Source organism: Triticum dicoccoides, chromosome 4B, assembly GCF_002162155.2.
Source record: "Triticum dicoccoides isolate Atlit2015 ecotype Zavitan chromosome 4B, WEW_v2.0, whole genome shotgun sequence".
Classification (NCBI taxonomy): Eukaryota; Viridiplantae; Streptophyta; class Magnoliopsida; order Poales; family Poaceae; genus Triticum; species Triticum dicoccoides.
In genome coordinates, this window is record NC_041387.1 from 543,792,807 (window position 1) to 543,801,300 (window position 8,494).

An 8,494-nucleotide genomic window follows, 5' to 3' on the forward strand; every position below is an offset into this window, starting at 1 on the left:
AGAATGTGTTGTGGCTCTTGATGCCATTAGCATTGAAGGACCCGACAGCGGTGGCAGTGCCAGGAAACCTTGGCAGTCTTGGCTTGGGCTTCTGGACCTGAGGCCTATGCTCAATGTGATAGTCAAATTGAGGACCAGAGACATTAGGCGGAGGGACCAGAATGGGCCATCTTACTGTTGTTAGCTCTCCGTGGTTATATGCTTGCTCAATTGTATAGGGCCTTGGTGGCGGAACAGGAGCAGTGGCAGCAACTGAGGCTTCAGGCTGCACAACAGGTGCTTCAGAAGCAGTAGCCTCACTAGCTTCAGGTGCAATGGCTGCATTAGCAGGCACACTGGTTGTTGCAAGCTCCACATTAGCTTCAGCCATGACAATGTCATCGGCTTCACTTGCGTTGGTTGTGGCAGCTTCAGGATTTTCAACCTCCACTTGAGGAGTTGGAGGGTCAGGCATTGACACGTTCACTTCATGAACTATTTCTTCAGGAATGGGGGGAGTAGAGACACGTTCTTCTTGACGTTCTTCATCGGTTGATGCAGCCGGATTGTCTTCAGCAGCAGGTGCTTCAGACGCAGAGACATTCACAGCAGGAGTGGCTTCTGAAAACACTTGACATGCAACAGGTTGATGATGCACTTCTCCTTCTGGAACGCTTAGAAGAGGAGCTTGAGGCTTTGGTCCTTTGCGAAGCCTTTGAAGTACTGGCGACGCTTTTGGAGATGGAGTGGGCAGGCCCTCATCCTCTTCAGCTTGTACGGATGTTGTGACTTGTTGTTGTTGGGGAGTGTTGGGGGAGTCTTGTTCTTGCGGGCGATCAGCCCATGAATCATCCTGTGCAATTGGCGTCAGAGGACGACCAATGCTGATGAGTTCGTTGTTCGTACGAACAGGCGATGATACCACATTGTATTCGATCTGAGGAAGAACTTCATCATCTTCAACATTGTCATGATGACCAATGTCTTCAGCAGCGGTGGGTTCAGCTGCTGGAATATCTTCAGCTTCAGGAGCCTCTGTGGAAGCAGGCTCATGAACAGTAATGTGAAGTTCTTGGGATGCAGATGCAGGATGAATCACTAAGATGGGTTCAATAAAAAGGGGCTCTGTGGGAGCAGCCCGATTCTTCTTGGTCTTGCGCTTCTTCTTGGAGGGAGCAGCATTAGAGGCTTCGGTATTCTTCCTCTTTCTGGCTTCTGCCTCTGCAGCCCTCGTCTTCTTCTGTTCTAAAGCGGTTGTGGTGACCGTTGGCTTCGAGCCAGTCATGCTACTTGGGAAGATAATACGTGGAGCTTCTTGGCTTGAAGGCGCAGGCTGATCAGCAGGAAGCTTCTTCTTTTTCTTTGCTGCCATTCTGGGGTCAATGCCAGGACGGTCAAGTGACTTGCGCTTCTCAGCCTCATTGTAGGCAAGCACACACTTATCAGCCAAACTCTTCATGCGCTCACGAGAGCCTTGAGCTTCTTGGCGCTTCTTCACAAAAGCTTCTTTAAGCTCATGCATCATGACCTTAAAGTTCTTGACGTCTTGAACACTCAGTTTGGCCACATGCTTCTTGAATTTAGCCTTCTCATAGTCAATCTTGTTCTTGAGCTCAACGATTCGCTGAGCGAGAGCCAGCTCAGAAGCAATGGCGCCATTGAAAGAGACGCTGAGGCCAATTGGAAGTTGTAAATCTTCAAAGCTGACGTTTGGGGTGTCGAACCACTCATCAATGAAATTGTGGATGATGGCCACATCAAAGAGAGGCAAGTTGTTGAAGATTTCTGCTTCTTCCTTGCTCTTTATCAGCTGCTCAAGAGCATCATCCGCAAGATCTTCATCACTTGATAGATCAATGGGTTCTTCACGCAGAATAGCAGCAGGAGTCAGAGCTTGATCAGTATGCCTGACAAGTTGCCTTTTCTTCTCCGTCTTCTTGGAGATACGAGATTGATCTTCAGACTGCACACTGGCTTCAGGAGGTGCAGTGGCCAATGGCTTCACACGAGAAGCTTTTGGAGGTGCGGCTGATGATGTAACCTTAACCTTCTTTGGCTTCTTCGGCCTTGGAGTAGGAGCAGGGGCTTCATCAGAATCAGCATCATTGTTGGGATGATCCACTCTGGCACCATGAACCAAGACGTAGGAGATGAGACCATCAAGGTTTGCAAAGGGGCCAATTCTATTCTCTTCAGCTTCACGTGTCCCATCCTCACGGGGAGCAGAGGGACCAGGATTGAAGTCTAATCCCCATGACTTCTTGTTTTCCTTTGTTGAAGACATAGCAAACTGGAAGTTGCGCTTGAAGAGATTGTCGTCGCGACACCAGAGCAATGATGATGGGTCGGCTTCTTCAGGCTGTGGTCCACGGACCATGCACGGATAGAATTTTTGCTCAATGGCTTCAACTCTGTTCTTGGGGGGAAGGCCTCGATAGAGAATATCGCCCCAAGGACTCTTGATAGCATACTTCTCTGCGTACTCCTGGGTGACGAACCTATAATTGTACCACTGTTCAGCCCAATAGCGTCGAACCCATTGGATTCGAGTCTTGCACTGATTGTAATCTTCTTCAGGATCTGTTTTATACATTTCTGCCAGATCCTCAGGTAGATCCTTCGAAGTTCCCCCATGACGCTGTCTGCCACCCTTCCTGACTGATTTCTCTGCAACCATGAACTTCAAACTAAATGGTTTCAATATGCTCAAAGGCTTCAGAGATTTACGCTTGCTGGTCAAACAGGAACTGGCTTCAGGAGAATTGATATGATGTTGTAAGTATTCTGCAAACAAATGCAGACTATGAGAACCAAGGGATTCTCCCACGGACATGTACCTATGACAGCATTAGAGATGCGAGGGAAGGGGAAGAGGTCATATGCATTCTCAAAAGATTTTGAAGATAAATCAGTTTGAAGACATTGACCTCATGATGCGAAGACATTCACTTATATGTGGTGAGTTGGTTCCAGATTTGTACCAACCCGTGAATAAGTACAAGTGAGGAATCAAACTAGATAGGAAATCTAAGTGAATAGACTAGGCATTATGAGATGCAGATAGAATAGATCTAACATTGAGTAGGCAGAAACCACTTTCGGTAAGTAGGATGAATCTATGAAGATCAAAAAGGTGGTAAAAATAGAGTTATAATTACCGCACGACGAACTGCTAGATGGGAAGAATGAGAGACCGAGCAGTTCAGCCCACCGTGCCCTAACTTGGCGACGGAGGACACCTACGGCGACGGCGGAGAGGACGATGTCCGCGGCCGGCGTGAGGACGGCATCGGAGAAGTCGCGGCAGCTAAGCGCTTCGTCGCCGGCGTCGTCGCGAACTAGCGGTGGCGCTAGGGTTTTGACGGAGGTGGAGAGGTGGAAGATGGATTTCTTTACCGCAGGGGACACATATTTATAAGTAGGTGTGCAGCACAGCGCAATTACGCAGGTGCCCCTGTCTGTTCACATCCGTGGGGTACGTGGCAAGCATGCAACACATTTACAATTGTCCCACGTTCCCACGCCCGCCAAGTATGTCGGATGTTCGTTCCGGCTTCTCCGGATATCGACAGTTTAGATGATTCATTTAAGTAGGACTTGATGTTTTGTCTCTGTGTCTTCTGCTGACAAGGATGCAGAGAAGACATTCGACAGTTTCAATAGAATGCATATGATTTGGACAGATAGAGTTTGAGATAGGAAGCATAGAGAGATTAGGGTCCGATCACATTCACTTAGTTCAAAAGATTCAACTTGAAGACATAGCTATAAGTGAATGCTGTAGAGGACAGAACGCTAGTATATATATATATATATGCAATCAACTCATCATAGCGCAGAAAATCATGAAGATAAATAGAAACTGAAGACAAACCAAATGTGAAGTCTTTGCAAAATAACGCCATGAGTGATACACTTCAAACAGAGAAATTTGGTGGTGGCGTTACCCACCGTATAGGAAATATTAGACCCAGACACGGCGCACAATTATCGTGGCGCTCCGAAGTCAAATTCCATGTTAATGTATTCACACTCAGAGTGTAAATCTTCATTGATTGAAGATATACATTACTTTGTGTGTTGCACATCTAAGTCATCAACATGCATAAGTGTTAGGATGTGTGCCTGATCACAGGACATTAGAGGATTCCAAGATATTTAACTCACATCGTAACTTGCAAAACCTTTTCTCATCCAGGGGCTTTGTGAAGATATCTGCCAGTTGCTCTTCAGTGTTGACGTGCATGATATCTATATCTTTCTTCATAACATGATCACTGAGAAAGTGATGACGTATTTCAATGTGCTTTGTCTTCGAGTGCTGGACTGGATTGTTGGCAATCTTGATGGCACTTTTGTTGTCGTAGAAGAGAGGGACTTGCTTCAGATCGATGCCATAGTCCTTGAGAGTTTGCTTCATCCACAGAAGCTAAGCACAACAAGATCCAGCAGCAATGTATTCAGATTCAGCAGTTAAGAGTGACACACAGTTCTGCTTCTTTGAAGAACAACAGACAAGTGATCGACCAAGAAAATGACATGTGCCTGATGTTGACTTGCGATCCACCTTGTCACCAGCATAATCAGCATCCGAGAATCCAACCAGATCAAACCTTGAGCCCTTTGGATACCATAATCCGAGTGTTGGGGTGTAAGCCAAATATCTAAGAATTCGCTTCACTGCTAAGTGATGCGGTTCCTTTGGTGCCGCTTGGAATCGAGCACACATGCAAACACTAAGCATAATATCTAGCCTAGATGCACATAGGTAAAGTAAAGAACCAATCATGGAGCGGTATCCTTTTGATCGAACTCTTTACCATTGTCGTCGGGACCAAGATGATGTTTGGCTGGCATTGGCGTCGTGTAACCTTTGCAATCTTGCATGCCGAACTTCTTTAGGCAATCTTTGATATTTTTTTCTTGAGATATGAAGATGCCATTTCGTTGCTGACGAATTTGAAGACCAAGGAAAAACTTTAGCTCACCCATCATGGACATCTCATATTGCTCTTGCATCATAAATCCAGACTCATCACTGTACTTCTGGTTGGTGCAGCCGAAGATTATGTCATCAACATATATTTGGCACACAAATAGTTCACCATCATATGTCTTCATGAAGAGTGTGGGATCGAGGGATCCAGGTTTGAAGCCTTTACTTTTCAGGAAGTCTTTGATTGTATCATACCAAGTGCGAGGAGCTTGTTTGAGGCCATACAGTGCTTTGTTGAGTTTGTACACCATATCAGGATGTTTTGGATCTTCAAAGCCAGGTGGTTGTGCAACATATACTTCTTATTCAATCTTGCCATTGAGAAATGCACTCTTTACATCCATTTGATATAGCAAGATGTTGTGATGATTTGCATAGGCTAGCAGTATGCGAATAGCTTCAAGCCTAGCAACAGGAGCAAATGTTTCATCGAAGTCAATTCCTTCAACTTGAGTATATCCTTGAGCCACAAGACGTGCTTTGTTTCTGGCGACTTGACCATGCTCATCTTGCTTGTTTCAATATATCCACTTTGTTCCAATAATGTTATGCTTGCAAGGGTCAGGTCGCTTGACAAGTTCCCAAACATTATTCAGCTTGAACTGTTGAAGTTCTTCTTGCATGGCTTGAATCCATTCAGGTTCCATAAAAGCTTCAGCAACTTTCTTGGGTTCTGATATTGACACAAATGAAAAGTGCCCACAGAAGTTTGCTAACTGTGTTGCTCTTGAGCGAGTAAGCGGACCAGGCGCATTGATGCTATCAATTATCTTCTCAATTTGTACTTCATTTGCAACACGAGGATGAACTGGACGAAGACCTTGCTCATGCTGATCATTGTCATCATTGGAAGTATTGTCTTCGGTCTGAGCATTGTCTTCAGGTTGGTTTGGTGCAGAAATGATGAGTTCCTCTTCAGGCTGTGCTTCAGAGGGCATGATCTCACCAGTTCCCATCAACTTGATAGATTCACAGGAAGGAGCTTCATCAAGTGTACTTGGCAGAATTTCTCTTTCTGAACCATTGGTTTCATCAAATCGCACATCCACTGTTTCAACGATTTTGTAGTGGAAGAGGTTGAAGACTCTGTAAGAGTGCGAATCCTTTCCATAGCCAAGCATGAAGCCTTCGTGAGCTTTGGGTTCAAATTTTGACTTGTGATGGGGATCCTTGATCCAACATCTAGCACCAAAGACTCTAAAGTAGCTAACATTTGGCTTCTTGCCAGTGAGGAGCTCATAGGATGTTTTGCCCAGAAGCTTATGGATGTAGACACGGTTGATGATGTGACAAGCTGTATCAATGGCTTCAGGCTAGAACTTTCTTGGTGTCTTGTACTCGTCAAGCATTGTTCGAGCCATCTCAATAAGGGTTCTGTTTTTGCGCTCAACAATGCCATTTTGCTGTGGTGTGTATGGAGCAGAAAATTCATGAGTGATTCCCATTGTATCCAGATAAAGATCAAGGCCGGTGTTCCTGAATTCAGTGCCGTTATCACTTCTGATATGCTTGATCTTAACGCCATAGTTGTTCATTGCTCGATTGGCGAATCGTCTGAAGACATCTTGTACTTCAGTCTTGTAGAGAATTATGTGCACCCATGTGTATCTTGAGTAGTCATCAACAATGACGAAGCCATAGAGACACGTCGTTGTTGTGAGGGTGGAGTAGTGGGTAGGTCCAAATAAGTCCATGTGTAGCAGCTCGAAGGGTTGAGATGTTGTCATGATTGTCTTCAAAGGATGCTAGGCCCTTGTCATCTTTCCAGCTTCGCAGGAACCACACAGATGATCTTTCTTGAACTTGACACCTTTGATGCCTATGACATGCTTCTTTTTTACGAGAGTGTGCAAGTTCCTCATGCCTGCATGCCCCAGCCTTCGATGCCAGAGCCAGCATTATGAAGCTTTAGCAAGAAGACATACGACAAGTTTTGGACCTGCTGAGAAATCTACCATGTATAGATCACCTTTCCTATACCCTTCAAAGACTAGAGATTTGTCAGATTCCATTAGTACAAGGCAACGATATTTTCCAAATATCACAATCATATTTAAGTCACAAAGCATTGAGACAGACATTAAGTTGAATCCAAGGGATTCAACAAGCATCACTTTATCCATGTGTTGATCCTTTGAGATTGCAACTCTACCTAGACCCAATACTTTGCCTTTACCAGTGTCAGCAAATGTGATTTGACTCTTGTCGGATGGACGTAAGGTTGAGTCCATGAGAAGACTTTGATCGCCAGTCATATGATTAGTGCATCCGCTGTCAATAATCCATTCTGAAGCTTTTGGTGACATGCCCTACAGGGCAGTTAGGAGGATAGGCTTCACAAGGTATGTTGTGAAGCATAAGCAGTTGTTGCATACATGGATTATCATAACATAGATGAAAGTTAGCACACAGTATGACAGGTAAGTGATTCATATGTGGAATACATAGTAAGTCATTTTATCATGCGTCCCTTTATATTTTAGGTCCCCAGCAATTATATCGGATGCCATTGATCGCTGGCTGGAGACCACATTCTGCAAAAGAGAGTTAATTCTTCTTCACCACCCACATTTTCAGGGGTGGCTTAGAAGCAATGAGTCTAAGTGCAGCATCTGAGAATTTTGGCTTTGAAGCCCTAGCAAATAGCCTTGCAGGAGATGAATGATACTCATGTGGATAAGCAGAAAAGTTCTTAGTTCTATGAACATAGCGATTTGAAGACACACGCTCATATTCATGAGTCTGAGTATGATTTCCCTGCAAAACATTGGTGTTAGGGTGACTCAAGTGAGTCCTGTGTTCGTAACTAGCCGTTGGACCATATGATGCCTTTGGTCTGGGGTTTGTCTTCTTCCCTGGTGGTGTCATGATGACATTCACTGGAAGATTCTCAAGGCAGCTTTTGGGAACCCAGATCTTCTTCATAGGAGGTCCATTCCTGTAGTTAGTACCAATATATCTGGCAAACACTTCACCATTCTAATTTTTGAACAATTTATAGTTTGCATCAAAGGATTCATCAATGATAATAGGATTAGCACAGGTAAATCCAGATAAGGTAGATGGATCCACTGAAGGTTCCTTTGCAGCAACCCATGTGGTTTTGGGATACTGCTCAGGCTTCCAGTAGGAACCATCAGCATTCATTTTCCTCTCGAACCCAACACCCTCTTTCCTAGGGTTTTGGTTCAGAATCTGCTTTTTGAGGACATCACAAAGTGTCTGATGCCCTTTCAGACTTTTATACATCCCTGTTTCAAGCAATGTCTTCAACCTAGCATTTTCATCAGAAATAGTAGTGGTATCCTCAGAAGAGGGGTTAGTTACCACATCAGTAGTTGAAGACAGAGCAATAGTAGCAGCAGTGGAACATTCAGCAATAGAGGTAGCGTTATCACGCTCAATGCATTTTAAGCATGGTGGTTCAAATTCATCCTGAGCGGGACTGATCTGTTGAGCGCGAAATGACTCATTCTCTTTTTGAAGATCTTCATGAGACACTTTCAGTTTCTCAAGCTC